Genomic DNA, 21,119 nt, shown 5'->3' with positions numbered 1-21,119 from the left:
AAGAACAACTATGTTTGGCATCTTCAAAGCCTAGAAAAGGTAATGCTTTGTTAGCAAAAATCCGTCTCTTACTACAAGACATTGGATCCACAGAAAAATTATAATTTCTTATATAAAACCAGATTGATTTAAAATGGAGTCTGTATGTGTTTCTGAAGACATAACTGAGACTTCTAAGAAGTCTTTTTGTTCTTACATGGTGTAGTTATTTTTAATGAAGAAAAATACTTAGAATTTTAGTTCTGAAAAGAATACCTCTTGTTGGAGGTGAGAATGAAACTTTGATATATATTATTTAAATAATCTAGTTTAAATTGGTGGATATTACACAAATCATCACAGACTTCTTTACAATATAGATCCCATGCAAAACAAAATAATAGAGGAAAGATTGAAAAAAAAGATTGAAATTAATGCCCAGCAAATTAGACAAAACAATGTTTCACAGAAAACTGAAAAAAAATGTCACTCAAATAGAACTCAATATAATTTTCATTAAATTGGAGAGGCAATCAAGTTTATCCTGCTTGGAGTTAATAATAACCAATATGAGGAGTTTTTATTGTACTTAGTGATGGTTATACAAGAAAAGAATGACACTGATAAAGAAATAATTGAAGAAATTAGTTTCTTGACATTGATGAGAAAGCTTTACTTCCAATAAAGTAAAATATGCAATCCATCAACTTAAACAAGGACATTCTCCCAGGAAAGACGGAAAGACTACAGCAGGAGTTAGTGTAGTTAATGGCCTAGAGCAAAGAGTAGGTCAGGGGATAAATATTTAAACAAACCCCATGAAAGCACAGCATCTACTGGTGAAGAAGCAATGGTTCAACAGAATAAGTTGCCACTGCTTTGGAAATGCCACTCCAAAGGACAGCAAGGAGCCTGGGTGGAGGAGCCTGTCTAAGAATTAGAATATTACTAAGAATTTTGGTTTAAAAAAAGCATGCCTGGGTGAGTAAATGTAAGTCTTTAATAGTGGTTTTACAGGGGGATTTTACAGCAGCTGGAGATCAGGCTGAGTAGCCTCAAGTTGATTTTCTTTTAGCAGGAAGTGATACACAGATTGATGCAGTATTTCCTTCTTTATTATTGTCTTGAAGTTATTTTATCCCAGCATACAAAAAGGCTAAATGAAGTGAAATTGAGAATTTTTGTAGCTTTCCTCAAAAAAAAAAAAAGAAAAAAAAAAAAAAAAGCCAAAACCAAAAACCAGCCAAAACACTTAGGCAACTTTGATTTTTTTCTCTTAAACCCTAAATCCACCATTTGGAGGTTTATTGTTTTTTTTAAGGATAGAAAAGTTTTTTTAAGAATAGGAGTGAAAAGAGGTTATTTTAGACAATAACTTAGAGAAAAGATGGACAATAACAGTCCACACTGGGGAGGCAGTAAGTGCAACCTTCACCTTGTCTCCGATGTTTACAGAAGGTAAAATCACCAGAGCAAAGGAAAGCTTTCAACAGCCATTTGGTGGGTGCAGAATAGTCTTGGTCTCTGTCATGGGAGCAGCAACCCTTCTGAACATCTTGCTGCAACACACTTCCCTGGCTCTTCCCTTAGGCTTTCTAGGACCACTAGGTAGTCAACAGTCCTGAGAATATTCATGTATTTATAGATGTGTTTCCATCCAAATCTATTAGATACCGCAGAAAAACAAACTGACATTATTTTCAGGCAGTTCTTGCTGAAAGAGGAATAATCACAAAGTACCAGCATCTTCATGATCTATCACTTCAAAGACACTGATGTCCATCAAAATTCCCTACTGCACCATAGCTTGCATTTTTTGCTGCTGTCCTTGTAACCTATTTGGGAGTTTGGGTCACTGGATGATGAGCTCACTATTCTGTGCAAAAGGATTTCTTGCACAAACTGTGACTTTTTTAAGCTCTAAGTCAAAGGTACTTCTACATTCATCCTATTTAGGCAATAGGTAGGGGCAGTTGCTGTTATAGAGTCTACATTTTTCTCCTTGCCACTGAAGGTTGTAAAGCTAATAATTCATACAAAGTGAAAAGTTTTAGGATCACAGGGATTTCAGGTAATAATCATTAAGAGATTGGGGGGAAGGTAATGATGGTGTTATTATTTATCCAGATTTTGCATTCCAGCCACATTAAACTTTTTTCTCTTTCATGGTTCTCAACAGAACATTTACACAAGAGGAGAAGGACAGTGAGACAGAAACTAAAGAAATGGTTCACATACAGGTGGTTCACAGAAACTGGCCCAATGGCAAGAGCACTGACAGAAAATTATTTGTGCAGTGGAAGATCTTGACACACAGTTGATAGAAATATGATGATATCTGCATGAAAGATAGGCACAATATATGTAACTATTATGTGTCTTTTTAGTAAATTCCTATTTTCCCCATATATTTGTTATTATTCTAATTTTAAATATGTGTATACACATGAAAATGAATTGTCATAAATCCTAAATATAATTGCTGACTGAGTCAGAAAGCTCTCTCATACTCCTGGACTTGAAGAAATTTTAGTCCAGATAAAGAACAAGGGTAGTCAAAACAAAGTCAGAATCAAAAGATATTTTATTGGACTGAGATTTTGCTATTATTGACTGAAGCATTTTACAGTTTATATTAAGAGCTGAGGATTTCCATTTAATGAGTTTGACAAGACATAGCAGAATAATAAGGAATTTTAAACCAAGGGCTTTTCTGTCTTGCTTTTAAGTTTGTTACAAGCAAAGCTTTGATCATACATCCCACCTCTTATCACTCTATATTTCACCACAAAGTTGAGACAGAACATCACCTGGAGGAATTTCTACTTAAGCCATATCCATGAAGCAGTATCTGTGCATGGCAGATGAAGATCTTCATGTCCCTACTTTTCCCCTTTCCCTTTCCAATGTCCCTATTTCACTAGAGGTTTGTTCTTCATTAGTAATTTAACTATTTTAACATTTTGAGAAGATCCAACAGTCTTGCTACCTTAAATTTTTAAGGCCCCTCCATTGTGGTAAGAAGCTCATGCTCTCAGCAGAAGCTTAAACCAGAGGCATTGACTTGAAAGAAAAATATTAAAAATCTTGTTTTCAAAATGTGACCCACAAAATGCTTGCAGTGTCTTAATGTGAAGTACCGATTATTCAACATGAAAAGACATTCTTGTAGGAGATGTTTTTTGGCTATGGGTCCAAGAAATCCGTGTTGCAGCATAATTTCTCTGAAGGTGCAGTAGAATGCAAGGAATAGTTAAAAATGCTTAGGAGCCAGAGAGTTTTGCCCTTTAAATATATCTTCTGGCTGCATAAAATGACCATATGAGAAAAAGATTTGCTTCAGCAGTGCATGTGAGTTACTCAGCTACTTCACAGCTGACTAGCTCTTTGAAATGGTCAGTCTCCAGACAGAAGGAGAAAATGAGTTGAAGGCACATGATTACACCAGCAGTCTGAGCTAATCACACAGAAGTGAAAATGTTTACATTCTTAAACTTAGTCCCTGTGATCCAAATGAGGTAAAAGACTTAAGGGAGGAAAAAAGAAATAATATAATGGAAAATACTAATTATTATGTGTTGTAGCCACGTAGCAATTTTCATTTCTTTTTCTTGATTTTTTTTCAGTTTAAGGTCCAGCAGTGGATATGATATGTATGTTTCAGTGAGAATGGATATTTTAATAAAAGGACTAGAGCCTTGTGATCAAAGAAAAAGTATTACTCATAAAAAGAAACATGTTTTTAATTCAACAGCAAGCTTTAAGTGCACTAAAATGCTCACAGAACAGCTGTACTCTTATCAGCTTACGTGTCAATGGGTAAAAAGATCTCGTAAATTCAGTGCTGTTACTTCACTACAAAATTGTTGTTGAGGAGATAGATCAGGTTTGTAATTTCACATAAATAGTTTTTATTTGTAATGGAACCATATGACCCATAGAAAAATGTACACTTGTTGTGGATCATTTAACACAGCCATCTGTACATTTCTTAAGAATGAAACTTTCACCGTAGTATGACTTTTGTTCAGGATATCAATCTGGTTATTATGCCTTGGCTTAATTCACTCTCCCAATAACATCACACTTGCACTTGGCAGATGAAATAAGGAGTAATGAGGTACTTAGAGAAATTAGATTTCTACATTATAATATAATCAGATTTTAATGAAACAAGTAATATATACCATTCAAACCATTTTGGTTTGTGATAAACCTTACTGAATTTGTTTTGGTGGCCATGAAGAACATGAAGTGATTTATTCTTTGAAGTAAAATGCTGCTCTATCTGCGTGAAATCTATTACAACATTATATACAGCCTTTATTATTTCTCTCCTATTGGATAATTGGAGGTCTGTGGTATTATTTAAAGTGATGAAGTAGCAACCCTAGCTCATTTTACACTTTTCAATTTCATGCTTGTCTTCTGTAAAATCTTTTCCATAAATTAACATTCAACAGAACACGGATGCAGCACGAAGTATAAAACTTAAATACATATTGATTAAAATTGTATGCAGAGTCAATGAAACTAGAATTTCTGATTAATGTGCCTTACTGATCAGTGTAAGCTTTTCTTATAAGGCACATATTCTAACAACACTGAACTTAAGCAAACCAGGTTAGAAACCAGAAAGCCAGCAATAAAACTTCAAGAGAAATAGCTGAATATTTACAACAGTGACTGTGAATTTAATTGCCATGATTAAGTCTGTGTTAGCTACAAAACACCCTCAACCTACATCCTCGTTTGTTGCACAGAAATCCAACAAAGATAGGAAGCAAATATGAACTCTCAAGCCTTAGTGTGAGTTTTTCCTGAAAAACTTTGGGAACTTAACAGGGTCCAGTGCTTAAATGTGAGCCATTGTGAGCTTCCCTGTAATCAATGCCCTGAACGACATCTGTGGAAGGGAAATCAGATCTTCGATGTGTCTTTTAGAGGTGCCATCTTTCTTCAGTGGTCTCATCCAACGAAGAAGCCCTTAAGTGTGGAAGAAAACCCCGTGATATTACCACAGTTGAAAATGATCCCATGTGCCTATAACTTAAACATATTCCCAAAATAGATGGATACAGGAAAGCATATATTGAGAAGAGAAAAAAACTTGTAAAGACTCTATAGAACAGACAGTTGTCTTACCAAGACAGAGAACTCTTATCAGTATAAATGGACAAGACATTTACTGGATTTATGATCAAGAGAATTCTTGGAAGCTGCAAAAAATCCCTACATCATGTTCCCTCACTGACTTGCAGTTTTCTGTTCACTTTGTCCTTTCCTTAACACAGCCTGGTGATTTGGAGGATCCATTTCTCCTTACCTAAGTGGGTATTTTAGTTACACTCACTTTGCAGGAGCTGATACTGACTCTAAGTCATTCAAATTATTTTTTTTTCATATTTTAACTGATTAAACCAGTGCTTCTAATTCTGCCAGACTTCAGTTAAGCTTCTATTGCTGTCCTTTTAGTAACTTTCCCATTGGAACTGGTTTTTTTGCAACTTGGATGCGATGAAAACATCATTTTAGAGAGATAATATTTTCTATATACATCTCTGTTTCATAAACTTTGGCAGAGTTATGTGGGGAGATCCTCCATTTGGCTTTTTTTGCATAGTAAATACAACTTTTTTTCTGAGTACTTCAGGTATTCTTTCACACTTAGGCCTAAGGGGCATTTAGAGATTAAAGTTCACCAGAAGAGGCTTTGTCATTCTAATATCTGCACACTAATATTTTATATAAATTCTGTGTGAAGGCTTACTACTGATTCATAAAATAGCAGCTAGCAATGACACATTTGTTTAAAAGTATTTTGGGTAAGTATGCACAGGGATGTACACTTGTCAACACTGCCAAGATATTTGCAAAAGTTGTGAGAAAGTCAAAAATGGGACCAGGGGCCTGGCAAAATGCCCTGTCATGGGATAAGTGGTATTCTGTGTGGTTTGTCACCAAAAAAAAAGTGACAGGAGACTTGTTTATGGTGTACAAGTACTGTAAAAATTAGACCCCTCCCCTCCACTCCAAACCCCAGTTATTCTGCAGACCATTCATCTCTCAGAGAAAAAGTAAACAGAGTCAAAGGCTGCAGATCAAAGCCACACAAATCTAAACTGGAAACAGACTTAGAGTAAAAATAATTTAGAGAAAAAATAAAATAATAACCTGAGTAAATCTGAAGGGAGGAAATGCTTCCCACTGGTGATATCAGAAGTGATCAAGTGTGTAAATATCCATAAATGCCACTTTGCTATGCACTGCCTTTTTCTTCACAGCTTGGCCCTCTAACTTCCCTATTTAAGCAAAATTAGTGACAACAGGAATAGTAAACAAATATTCTGACAGCTCCTTTCAAAATTATCTTTTATCAGGTTTGATAAAACTATGATAGGTTGATCATCTTTGGGTTTTTGTTATTTTTTTTAATTTGTGCAAATTAATTCTTCAGTTACTAACAGAAGAATATCTTATCTACTTTTTTTTTGTTTCTAACAGCCCGCGCAGATGATTTTCTTCTTTTCTATAAAAGGAGATTTCTCCCTCTCTTCTCAGTTTTACCAGAAACACTTTCCACATTAACATTTTACTGTGAAACATTCCTTTCTGTTTTCTTTATTCTGTTAAGCTCTGTCTATTTGCATTGAACTTTGTCTGCCAATTATAAATCTAAATTGATAAACCTGAATTATAAGATTCTTCTTTTGTAATAATGAGTCCATTTTTTAATATCAAGCTTTAATCTCTTCTTCACTTGAATTTAAATAAACCATCTAATCAAACCATTAAACAAGTAATTTCAGAATTAGTCATTATGCGTTTCAATATTTATTGGTAGTGCTATGATTACTGTTCTATTCAAAAGATTTTTTTCAAGGTACACTTGTATATCAATAAAAGGGAAAAGAAGAGAATGGAAAGAGAATAATAATAAAAAGATGTAAGAAATCATATTCAAAAGTGTCCAATTTAACTCATTCTCATATTGAGCAAACAGGAAAAGTAACTGACCACAAGGAAATACTTTTTCACTGTGAGATAACCAAGCCTTGCCCCAGGTTGCCTAGAGAGGCTATGGAGTCTTCATTCCTGGAGATATTAAAAAGCTGTCCAGACACAAACATGGACAACAGGCCTTGGGTGGTCTTGCTTGAGCAGAAGATTGGACCAGATGACCTCCCCTCCACCCTCAACCATTCTGTGGTTTATGTGACTTTATGCCATTGTTTTGCATCTCAGAAGTAGAAATGCAATTTGTGCTTTATGCAAGAGAGTACAAAGACCAGTGTACAGGGAAAGGTTTATTTTGTACTAGACACATCTGTACTGTTCCTTTAGGGCCATCACCAGAGAAGTAAGGGATTAGGAAAATTAATTTGAAGACTGCAGAAGTTAGATCAGGAGAGAAGTATGTTACAACAATAGCAACAACTTCCATGCTCTTCCTGCACAAAGTGGCTGCTCTTAAAGTGTAAGTTAAGGATGGTATTTAAAGAACTGCGTGAACTGGTGCGGGTGAGAAAGGCAAGAAAATATAGGGTCAAGTCTGCACAGTCTGGTATCACAGAAACTTCTTTAACTGACTAAACAGATTGGCAATGATCCCTATAGCTCATGTGCCAAAAGCAAACTGGGAGACAAACTACCTATGCTACTCATTCTAAGGCTTCCAGCAAAAGAGCATCTGAGAAGGTGAATAGCTCATCCATCTCCCAGGTATTTAGCTTTAGCAACAAGGACAGCCCTGCAGCTGTGAAACAAGCTCTGATGGTGGATAAAATGTGAACAGGTTGTGACAGCAGCTATACAAATGCAAGGTATTACTGGCATGCACGAATGAGAGATAATAAGTGTGAAATCAGACAGTCAGCATTGCAAAACAAAATATGTAATGTAGCTGCATTTTGACAAGTGGCACAAAGCTGCACTAAAGTAAAACAATAGTGAAAAGGTGATGATTTGGGCTGAACCACAGGAGATGAAAGCACTCAAGCATGAATATTATCAGAAACTACATTGCTCTAGCCTCAAAATCAGCTTTCTAAGTCCTTAGTCAAGTTACAAATTTTATCTTCTGATAAAAGGTCCAGCTAGTATTAAAGGATTGGAAGAAGAAATTCACTGCTTTTGTAACGAGTGCTGCAGTAGAAGGGATAAGGTTACCTAAGGAGGACCTGACTATGGAATTGAACCAGTCAACACAACAGCTAGTCAGTACAATGCTCCACTGAACAAGGATTTGGCCTTTGATGTAATTTTAATAACATGTGATAGAGCAGTAGCATTGCTTTTTTTTGACAAACTAGCCCATTGGGATACACCTCCATGAGATACAAGGATGCCCTAATCTGAATAAAAGGTGCCAGTGGGGGGCATGCTCTTGACTTTATATGATTGTTAAAACATTGTTCTATTGTTCTCCACAATCATACTATTTGTTTGGTTGACAAGCACATGCTGAGCAGAGGTCTTTGATGTGTTCACAAAAGAATGTGTTTTTAGTTTCCAGATCTTAGTACCTCTCTGTTAGCAGTTTACTGAAACTGCTATTGCAAATATTTTATATTATGTCTTCTATAGGTAGGGTACAGATCACCATTCTGATCTAGTTAAAAGTTCAAACCTTATATGTGTTTTCCGATTCCTTGTCTATTATCCCTCTGATTTTGATCCCTGATTTAAGTAAATACCCACCTCCATTCTTTAAATGAATCCAGAGGGCTTATTTAATGTCTAATGCCATTCTTTTTAGCCCATTGGCTCCAATTTCCCGCTATAATGGTTAAGAGGATAAATAATTTCTTTCTCCTCTGCCTATTGCTTATTCTCTTTGATAAATTCTTATTATTCTTCCTTTGTCCACTAATTATTTATTTACTTGTTACAGAGCTTGCTTGCTTCAATCCATTGAATTTTCTACTGCTCGTGCTCTTTAATTATTGTAAGTGCTTTGTGTTTACCCTTGCTGCTGCTCTCTTTACATCTTTATTTTAACTCCATTCATTTCTGCCACTTCTGGATATTAAGATTTAGTAAAGCACTTCTGTGAGTAAACAGAGAGTATTTGTATTTTACAGTGAAGTGAATCTTCTGGATTTTGGTGTAGGGAATGGATTAATGTTGCCCTTCTGAAGATATAACACGATGACAGTTACTTGCATTACATGGCAGATAAACGATGATGATACCAGTTTTCCACTTTTCTGCCTGTACTATTGATCTTGTTTATCAGCACTACCATAAAATACTTAGCTATTCAGTATGCTATCCGCCTCAATTAGATGGATCTCATTAATCCCATCTTCTATTTTATCTGTTTCTGAACTTGTAATATTTGAATTCAGCCTTGGAAAATTGTTTACAGCTATTGAACAAGATAGTGGAATAGTAAAAAACAAGCTTGCATTGTCTGCTACAAAATCTCATGTGGAATCTTTTTTCTTCTTTTCTCCTAGAGGCAACTTCTGGATTTGTAGCATTTCTAGAACAGTTATCACTGCCATGGTAAGGAACCAAAGAAAACTCTATTTTTAAGATTAAGTATGACTAATTTCCTTTTTCCCCCCACTCAGCAGAACTGCTCTTGCTTTCTCCAGTTATAAATGAACATTTCAGGGAGGGACCTGTATCTATGTTTGGAATCTATGTCTCATGTTTGGAATCTATGTCTCATGAATAATTGAATATTCTTAAGAATGTGTTTTCTGAAATAATTAGATATAACAAGTAATCAGTAAATCTGAGGAAGAGCAACAAAGTTCCTTCCCATTTTTTACAATGTTTTACAGGGCTAAACACTTTTCTGCTGTGTCTCAAATCCAAGAGCTTTTGCCTTTCCTGTATCATTCCTAATATTTTTAATGTAAAAAAATCTGATCTGCAATCAATTTGAGACTTTTAATTATTAGAAAATAAACTAATTTCTTCCAGTTTCGTTCACAACACCCAACTCCTGCTGCCCCTCTCCCCCATGTATAGAAACCTGCATTCATCAGTTCTGGATGATTTGTGTGTGATGCGGACCGGGTGCGTGATTTAAAGCTAAAACCCTTTCTGGGCCTCAATTTATTCTGCACAAAGAGAGGATTAATGGGGCATAATGAGGAGACTGTACACTGCAATGGGTGCCAGTAACAGATGTTATGGAAATGCAGGATCTTCGTGATTACTAAAGAGGAATAAGGACTTGACTCTCCTGTTGTCAACCTGTTACTAAAAGTTTTGCTTGTCTGATTCAACAATGCCTTGAGGGCACCAACCAGCAAAATGGTGTGTGAAGGTCCTTTCTCAAAACAGCCTTCTCAGGAGGCAGACTAAATAGACAAAATGTCCTGTCTCCTTAATCTCGTTTCCCTGGTGGCTAAAGGAAATTACTTGCTTTACTCCGAAAGAAGGCCACAATTTTTTGATCCCAACAGAGAATTCCTCACAAGCCCAGGGAGGGCTCAGCCAGTCTGTCTGCTCATGCATCAGATCAAGCTAAGCTTCCTACTTCTTATGAACATGTTGACTTTCCAAGAAAGATATAACACATATTAAAATGATATCCTTTTCCCTTCCCTTGATTTGTAATGCAAAAAATTTAAAAGGGAAATAGTCATGTAACAATTCATTCTGCACATGGATTGTTTTACATTGGATAGAGAGGAAGTTTAGCAATTTTAATTAGATAGTTTCATTAATGATTTCACTGAATTTAGCACAAATTCAATTTCAAATTAAGTTGGAATAAACTGCACAGTGAAAGGTTTTTAATGATGTGACACTATACGTCTGTATTTTTTATCAAAACTTTTAATTGTGCAGTAAAAATGCATTACATTTGACAGACACAAAATAAACTCTGGAGGATAAACATACTGACTTGTTTTGTGTGTCATAAATGTGTGCAAAACATGACTCCAAAACATTTGTTTCATGTTGGTAAGACAGGGGGAAAGATACTTTAGTTTCACAGCTCCCTCTGAAGAATAGTTTCATAATGATTTTGGTGGGTGAGAGGAGGTGTTTTGAGGCTGCCTCCTCCTGCTGTGGAGATCCTGGGTAGCTGGGTATTTTAATTACCCCCTGGCACTTGGAATTCTAGTCCAGGAGTGTAAGGCTGTGTCTGTGCTGTGAATTAAAACAGGGCAAGGGAACATCCTTCTGTCCTGTACTTGACCAGCACTGCCTGGCTGGTGTCCAGCCTGTACAGCCCTTGGCCACAGGCCTCCATGTGATGTGCATCTGAACCCAGTTCTTAAATATTAGGGTTTAGTATATTTTTCAGTTCAAATAATATAGGAGCTACAGTAGTATAAAGGCTGTGTTTTGACTCATTAGAACAATATTTAAATTTTATGAAATCGAGAACATGTAGAATATCCTCATCTATGATGGGAAGCTACCAAGGGAGCTTTGAGGATGTGCCATCTTCCAGAATAGCTTGGAAAAGCTATCAAAGGAGGGAATTAATTTTGATTCAGCGCTTTGCTGGCATAGAGAGTGTCCCTGTTATGCTGCTGCTCACGAGTATTGCTTGGAAAATAACTTCTTCTTACTTGAGGGGATAGTGGCAAAAAATATACATCTCAGGGCTTCTGTATATTTTCACCTTAGGAGGAAGTATGTATTTGCAAACTCAAGCAACACAGCATGTTATGTCACTTTCATTTATGTCCATAGGAAAGGATGAAGCACAGAGAAAGCCTAAGAATATTCTTTCTTTCAGTCTGAGAATCTGTGAAAGATTTGAAAAAAATTTCTGACTTCAGAGGAAGATGCCTCAGATGATTACATGTTCTTATTCAGATGTTGGGAGTTAGTTTGGACCTTAACTTCTTTTAAAATATGTGTTTAATGCAAACATGCTCTTAAAAAGTAAGACTTAACACTTCTTTTTCTTTTTTTTTGACAATAAAAACCTGATAATGTTTGAAAGAATTCAGAGCTCTAAACAAGAATTTATCCCATCAAAAACAGTCACCCCAGATATAAAAAGACAATTTTTTTTATTGCTCTTCATGTAAAGAACCTTTTCTCTGAGACTAGCAGGTGCTTCGTGAAGCAGCCACAGCTTCAAGGGAGAATGACAGGTACTTTGAATCAAACAAGAAAAATGAAAGCTCTTAATGACTCTAGACACTGTAGAGTTCTTACCTCATAAATATGTCTGATTCATTTTTATTGCTCTCAGCAGAGCTGAGTTATTTCAATCAAAATGATAGCAGACAAAAAAAAATGCTTAGTCTCTTGGCTGTTGAGTGGCATCACTCATTCTTGAAATAACTTTTGTGTGAATATAAAAATTTTCCAGGAGACCCATGGAGTTCTGGGCATGGTTCTCCCAAGTCACTCACTGATGGCATCAGGGCTCTGTATATGGGCTGTATTGCAGAATTGAGATCCAATGAGATTTGTAAGTCCTTAATTTTCACAAAATGTATGCTCCTGGGGAAAGATTTTTCAAGTCCCATATAAACCCTGCCTCCCAGACATTGTTCTGAGACTTTCAGAAGAGATTTTGCTCTGTACATCTGCTCCAACACCATAGAATTATCAACAATATCTAATTTTTAGGTGATTTCAGTGGTCATTCTTTGGACATAAAGTGGATGCTACTTCCCCCCCCCCCCCTTTTTTCTTTTGTCTTTGAATCAGAAAATAATGGAAATACTTTTTTACGAAAATATCCAGAATTCAGGGACACTGAGTTGTTTTTTAATCATGGTATTTAATAGTTTTGTGTGAGATCCTTATTAAGTTCTGGTCTCATCATCTGGATATTAAAATATTCCAAAGACCCCCTAGGACTGACAAGCCTCCCTTCACCAACAATTTCAAAACATGACAAGTTAATAGTACTAAAATATGATCAAGTTCTCTTTGATGTCAGATCTGTGACATTCCCTTTTTTCTTCCTTTGTGTTGGGAGCATTTTAGAGAGATACATTTTGTTTGAGCAGAAATAAATATTTAATGCATATTACTGCACCTTAAGGTTGTTTTTCTGAAACATTATTGATCCTTCAGTAGAATCTATGACAGTTTAAGGCAATAATTCACATACCTACACTTAAAGCCCTGGTCCTGTTTAAAACTCAAGTGGACTACATTTTGTTGTTAATTATACCCATGTTAAATTAGACCACATCTGTTTAAGCCACATGAGAACAGATTCTGGATTTCTGTCATCTAGATTCAGGAAGTTTCCTTGTTAGCTTTTGTCAGAGTTCCCTTCTCCCTTCCCCCAATACATTTAAGAAATGATCCCTTCTCTGTTTTCTCAGGATTGTTTGCTGGAACAATGTTTGTCAAAATGTCACTTTGCAGATTGTGCTGCTATTCATCTATTGCCAATTCTGTATTTTTTTTGTTATTGTTGGGTGTTCCATTTCCTAATAAAGAAGGAGAATGTTGCTGCCAGACAGAAATATAGGAACCCTCTTTGACCATAACAGATCTTTTTCCATTCCATTCAGAAAAGTGATGCAAAGATCATTTTTCTAGGTCACTAGTAAGGTCACCCCTTCATTTTCCTGCCTTCATGGCTTCCTGGTTTGTCCTGCAGCGAAAAATTGAATAATTTGTCTCTGCTTTAAAGAGCACACATGACCTAGCTCCACCTACATTGCTGCTTCTGTCTCCTTCACTACTAAAAGGTCATCTACCCCTGCTAATCAGTCAAATTTGCTGAAATTCATAATTTCATTGTTCTCTTTTTCTAAAACACAATAAAAAAAATCCCATGTGTAGACTGCTATGCTGTTAGAAGGGTGATTGTTAAAACTGCCCTGAATTTGTCTCCCTGATTCCCTAAACTCCCTTTTTATGGTGTTTTTTTGACTCATCTCTGCTTGGATCATAAGCTGTTTGAAACAGGGATGTTGCTGAAGCACAGACTCTGGTCCCTAGCTAGATAAATCAGTAAGTAACAACTCCAGCAGAAGCAAGAAGTGGAATAACAAAGTATATACAAAACATAATAAAGACTGCCCATTTCATTTAAAAATAGGTGCTTTTAATTACTCCATTAGCAGTTTTAGGGGAAAATAACAAGTGTCTGTTTTCATAAGAAATTTTCTCATCCTAGCTGGTTACCACTGTGTCTCCTGCTGACCATTTATATGGTGTATCTTCAAGAACAGTTGCTTGCATGACTAGATCATTTGTAACTGCTTAGCCTTCCATATAGTTCTAGCAAAGCTTCCAAGAGACTACAGAGAAGCAATGCCAAGGAATTCCAGAAGAGCCAGGCTGAAATACATCAGGATCCGGTCTGGCCAATCTGAGCACCAAACGGAACAGACAAATAATTTAACAAGGGGTGAACATCTAGCTCAAGATGGCACCACCAGTAAGACATGAAGTCCAGCAGATCCAAACAAAAGATGAAAGACTTCCTAAAGGCAAAAAAGTTCAAATAGATCAAGCCAAAGCCAATATGCAGGTCTTCAAATGAGACATGATACGGCTACCTCACAAAGTCTGGCAAGAAGGAAACTGTGTTTCTTTTGAAGTGAGAAGTGCCCCTGACAAGTAGAGCAGAAGGGAAGAGTCAGCAGAAGTCCTGTGTTCGTAATGAACTACTGTGGCAGGCAGCTGTACTTGAAACTGTGTGGGGACTCATCAGCAATGATATTGGGATGAGAAATGTTAATTGCAACTGAACAGCCTCCTGTTTTGGCAGAAATCCCAGGACAAAGTGCTGGCACATGGGCTGCAGATGCGATATGTTACAACATCCCTGATGTTAAGAAATGGCACAGTCTCCTCTTTTTCATATGTTGGTTACAGATGAAACCAAAACAGATTTTGTTTTTTTTTCTTTTAGATAGAATCTCATGGTTTGATAGGGACTACAGTAACAGGCTGATGGTCAGAAGTGTGGATTTTCTTTTCTCCTGAGCTTGGAAAATTTAGTTGCTGTTTAAACACCAAGTGTGATACCAAGGTGAAAGTCAATTCAGTGATTATCATACTGGGACTGTGGTAGATCCAAATGACTTCACTAATTTATCCAGGAAAATTCATTACTCCGCCGAACTTGTAAGTAGCTCATAAAGGCGATTATGCACTAAGCAAACAAGTTACACCCCAGTAGTCCTGAGACAGAGGGCTCAGCCTATACCTGAGGAACACACCCAGAGTTCCCACAGAGACTTGGTGATTTGCAAGGGGAACAGACTGCCACTGTGATTTCAGTGGCAACTGCTCTATCACTTACATAACATTTTGTACAGGACACACTTTCCTTGCTAAATTTGAACATATTTGGCATACTACCTGTAGAAACATCACCTGGGTTGGAAGTAACTATCCTCTATGAAATTCACCAAGATTTAAAACACTTTCATGTTCCTCACTAGCATATAACTAGACATTGAGAACTAGGGAGATTTGGGATGTTTTATAGAACTGTCAGAGTCCTCTGGAAATGCATTTACACAGTGGTGACTTTCGTGACTTTAAACCATGGAAGTTTTCTTTATTGTTTGTTCTATGGGTTTTTTTAAACCATTTTTATTTAGACCTGTGTTACCTCTCTTACCAGGGGTGCATAACCTACCTCATTCTAAACCTCGACCTCATTTTCTCTGTGTTCTCTTTGTAAAGATAGAAATTCCTTACAGAGGTTGGTGCTGAAATCAAGGACTTGCTGGAGTATGTTATATCAAGCTGTGCAGTCAAAAATGAATGTTAGTAGTTTGGGTCAGGCATAACTTTCTTCTTCCTCCTCATCCTTTATAAAGGCTTTCCTTCAATATCATATTAACCTATCTACTTAATCATTAAACACTAATTGTACTGAAAAGCTTGATTTCAAGTTTCTCCTGAATAATCATCAAGGAATGCAACACTGTTAGAGCTATTCCACACTATATAGATTAAAATTAAACATTTATTAAAGTGGAAGAGAGACTGATGACCTTAATGTCTTGGCAACAACCTTGCTGGAAGAGGCCAGGTTCAAATGACTTCATAATTTATTAATATAGGCATCACTCACTGTATTGGAACAATATGAGTTGGAGCAGTGAGGTAACTAAAATGCTAAAAGTTTAATTTTTATGTTACTAGAACTTTATGCCAACAGATCTGAGGAGAAGCAAACACTTCCAGGATTGGCAAAGAACACCTGAATTAAACAAGATTTCCTTGAAACTTCATCTTTTCCTAAATATATACTAGAATAAATGCAGCAGAATAATAAGAAAACAGGTCTTAAGCAAGAGTGGGAGATAAATAAAGAAAAGAATTCATACCCAGTAAAACTTGAGAGTATGCAAAAGTACCAAGACCTGACTTATTAATTTATTTGCCCATGCAGTTAATTTAAATTGAATAATGCCATCAGTATTACATACACTATTACAATGAGTGTAATGTTAACTGCCCACATTTATTTTCAATTTTGTATTTTCCAGAATTCTTCACTGACATTTAGGAAATACTTTCCTACTCTCCAAGTGCAGTTGCCTAAGTGGGTTAGTGCTTTTGCTAATGTTTCTCTCTGCTGTAGTCCATATTAACTTTTTTTTGCCAATAACCAGGATCAGAAAACAATGTCATAGCAAAGGAAAACCATCTCTTTAAGGCAAATACTGCAGTCTCTTTTTGGCCTGTAAAATGGCATTGTAGCCAGTTCTTAGATAATTTCCAGCTCACCAGCTGGCTGACTGGCACAGATCAACTGGGATGGGCTCAGCTGTTGCAGACCTTGCCAGTAAATTTGTTGCTGTATTAGTAGAGTTGTTGGCTTGAGTTTAAAAGGTGGAGGAGGACAATAAAAGGGCAAGAATGAGGTGGAGAAGAATGAATATCAGCCAGATGGTTGTAGTGGTGCTAGCCAGGAATAACAGTTCATGAAAACTGGTTGATAATATTATAATTATATAGCTGTCACTCCTATAAATGACTTTGCAGGGGATACCTCTCTTGATTTACAGCATAAGGGCCAAGTATTGCAAAGTATGAATAGCTGTCCTTGACAATAAGAACCTAAGCAGAAAACTTTGTCATAGTAGGAGACATGGATAAAAGATTGTTGTGTGGATTTGTACAAACATAACTTTTGTCCTATGTAAACTTTATACAGTTTCTGTGATATTTTTCCTACTGAAACTTTATGGAATTACAAAAGTCAGCTTATAAAAGCCAAGAAAGTTTTACATAAGTATATATGGACTATGTGTGAATGATGTGATCCGAATCATCACGCTGATGCCATTTGCAGCTGGACTAATTAAGGATCATTTTTTGAAGGCTTAAGAGGGAGTGTGCTGAAAGATATTGAAACACTTTTGGTGTTGCAGTTATTTGAGCATAGATTTCACACATTGTCTTTGCTAAAGAAATAATACCTCTCAGTGCAAATTAGCTGACTCCTGTCAAGACGACCCTTCAACACAAGGATCTGGAAAGTTTGCTTCTTGACCCATTCCAGGACATGGGGAGGGCATACATAGGATAAAATCTAAATTACCTGATTTCACATTACGTCTAGTTTCAGGCATTAGATTAAGCACCTTCAAAAGCAAAAGTTTATTTTCACTGTTTCTACACAGGGGCTGCAGGCACCCAATTAAGGACATCTTGCTCACTGAGTCACTGTAAAGTTGGATGAAATGTAGCTATCAAAGTTGGCTACCGTATCACCTATGACTCTCCATACCATATTGCATGTCACATATGCAATTTACTACATATATTTTTTCAATGTTATAAAATCAGAGTAAAGTAGGCATTTAAAACCTGAATATTATAGTCTGATTGTTGCCTCTAGTTAAAATGTCAAGCAGACTGGATCTACTCAATTATTGAAAAGATTGAAATGATGAAATAAATGTAATAGAAGTTAGAAGACAATGTGTTCATACTGGGACTAGCCTATCATTCACAGTAGGTTTCAGATAAGGCATAAAAGTTGTATGTCCTTTTACCTGAAGCAACAGAATCCTCCACCCAAAACATGATCAAGTGGAAGACTAAAGGGAAAATATAAGGGGAGGTAGTATAAATTTACTGGGTATCACTTGATGGAAACGTGTTTCAGAAACTTTCAAAAAAACTTTCTAAAACAGAGAAAAAATAAACCAGCCAAAAGACAGCAAGCAGGAATAAGGATCACACATTAAAAAGTGGTAGAATTCTATGTAGAATGAAACTTGAAATGTTGTGCAAAAAAATAGACTCTTATTATTTAAATGTAATGGTTTTTAAGAATTTTGTGTGCATTCTTTGTAAATAAACATGTCTGTATCCAAGAAATATCTGACTACATCACCTAATTACTCCTTGGGGTTGAAAAATTTTAAAAGACCCATGTACTGGCTAACTGCAAATGTCAAAATAAGCTAAAATATCTTGAGTGTTTCATCCCAGTTCTTAAATATCTCATTTAAAACCAAACCAAACAAAAATAGCAAAAAGGATACAACAAAAGATTAAGATACCTTGACTAGGCTTTATATTTCCTTCAGAACTTGAATTCAGTTTCTCTGACTGCTTTGTATTCCCATGAAATACCTAGAATTTGTTTCTATTTGACATGCAATTAAAATTCAATTGAAAAAATATATATCTCTTTAACTCTGGCTTTCAAGTAAGCCACAATTGTGCTTTAAATCTCTTAGCCTTCACTTTGGGAAGAGGATTTGCTTTGTGACAAGATGTGCTAAAACACGAAATGTGCATCTGGAATAGCCATGACACCTTAGAAATAGAGGAACCATAAATGGGATCAATGCTACTGAAAATTTCACAGATCGCTTCAAAGGAAAGATAGATAAATTTTAATATTTGTATTCTAGATTTTGAACAAGGTCATTTTATGATTGGCTACATGACTATCTGTATGGAGGAACACAAAGAGTGACTTTGAAATTAAAAACAAAGCAGTTAGAGCAGTCTCTGGGGATGCTCTGGAGCTGTGATAAAACTGATTCATACGAGTGACAAACCCACACGAATGATAGACAATTTCTTCTGACACCTCTATCAGCACCAGAGCAGCCACTGAATAAAGAAACGAAGCTGTCAGAGATGGACAGATTGCAGGAACATGTGGTGTTCCAATTTCAGCCACCAAATCACATATGTAACGTTTCAGGGAAAAAAGTGAAGCCACATACATATATTATACAAAGAGTACCGTTAAATGCTCTTTACAAAAATGAGGACTAGTGACACCCAGCCTAAAAGTCAGGGAAAAGAGACCTTACAACTAGGGTCCTAGCAAAGTTTTGTATTGCTGGAATAGAAAGCTCAGCTACAAACATGACCATCTTCCAAAGATCTCTGTTGCTCCATGGAACAGAGAGTGAAGGCATAAAGGTACCAGGGTGCTAAAATGTTGAACATGTATAATTAAATTTTCTAATTCAGGCTGGATGCCAGTAGAAAGGAGATAGGTATACACATCTGAAATGTGAGACAGTCTATCTGGAAGAATGAGGGAAAAAATACACTGAGGAGGGGAAATCACAATAGTAATAATTTTCTATTCTTGTAGAATACAAGGGAAAAGAGTGAATACTTTAATAATTCAGTGAGAACTGGTGTAGAAGTCTCCATGACTAAAACAGAGGACAAATGAAAAGGATATTTGCATTATTCTAGAAAAGAATAAAAAGTCACAGTGCAGAAGTGTTTGTGAATACTGTAAAAAGACTGTCTTGCAAAATATAGAAAATCACTCTGAAAGTGAGTATCACAAAAGCTACATTCAGACTATTCCTAGGTGAAAATTACTTTACCTGGTTTTCAGAATCAGAATACAGGCAGACTTGGCTATAATTATGCTATAGCCATGCTTTTACTTGTTTTAAAAATCCCTTTAACACAGAGCTATACAATTTCCATCAAGTTCTAGGATCTGTTGAGTGGCACTTCAAATCAAGCCATCTTTCTTTCCCAAGACACAAATATTTTCTTTGCGGAAACAAGATAGCACAAGACTTCTGTATTTCCTCGGACTCAGAGCCCTGGGAAACACGCACTTCATAACAGTGTCTGAACAGCATAGGCACCAGACACTGTCAGCAGTTCACCAAGGGTACAGAGATGGTTGAAAGGGAAGTAAAACAGGTTTTTTACAAAACCTTCATTAGTAATCCTGCTCAGATCATTGCAAGGATTTTCAATTATTAATTGTCAGAATGCCTGGAAGAAATTTCCACACTTTTCTTTTCTCTCCTGTGCTATGTTTGTTTCTTTATCTTTTCAGGAACTGACAATAGTATCTCTCCACTTCAACCAATGTGGAAGAAAGGGGAGTTTATTACAAAATTGCTGGGCATTAAAAAATCTATATTAATTGCATAAGTCTATAGGTTGAAACCAGATACTATTTACATAAAATAATTATCAAAGATAGTCTGTAACTTTCCCAGTCTAACATAATTTTTATCTTTCTTAGAGAAAATATTTTTCTTAGGTACACAATTTCTTAATCTGAAAGGCACAGTAGTTCTCTTCTGCTGAAGCAATATGTCTAAAAGAGGACTTCCACAGGGAAAGGTCTGTTTGCAATTCATAGCCAGTGTAGCACAATCTTTGTGAAAACTTGTATTGTATTCCCAGGGCTGGTGTCTCATCACTTGCCTGATATTTGAATGCAAATTTTTCCAAAGAAAATGATGGCTAGGCGGTAGTTACATATTAATATGTATGCACTCAGTTTTACTATCAATGTTTATGTTTTGAATCATGTTAATTCAAACTGTATGATTTCAATCAAATACCATAGGTCTTCATTATGTAGTTAAGCAACATTTGAGATTAAACCATAGGATTTTTGCAATGTTTAGAGCTTTTTCTTATGAGGGACTACAATACCCTCATCTGTTAAATGGCAAAGATGCTGGTACATAAATTTGAAGAGTGCTCTGAGTTCTATGTGTAGATCACAGTAAATCCAGCTCTGATAAGCATAGCATTAGGGAAGTGTCATCCTTTATTCATTCTGACTTTAGTCTATGTTAATTATAGATGCATGTCCTAAGCATACTAGATAGATAGTTTTTATTTCTAGTCCTCCGTATAAACACAGAAAGTCATAGAATACTGTGCTATCGTTGCATCTATTGAAAACTCAATATTTAGTATACCACAAGGAATAAATGAGAAATGCAGTGACTCACACTGGCTTAAAA

This window comes from Haemorhous mexicanus, chromosome 2 (assembly GCF_027477595.1).
Source record: "Haemorhous mexicanus isolate bHaeMex1 chromosome 2, bHaeMex1.pri, whole genome shotgun sequence".
NCBI classification, from domain to species: domain Eukaryota; kingdom Metazoa; phylum Chordata; class Aves; order Passeriformes; family Fringillidae; genus Haemorhous; species Haemorhous mexicanus.
This window is presented reverse-complemented; position numbering follows the sequence as displayed.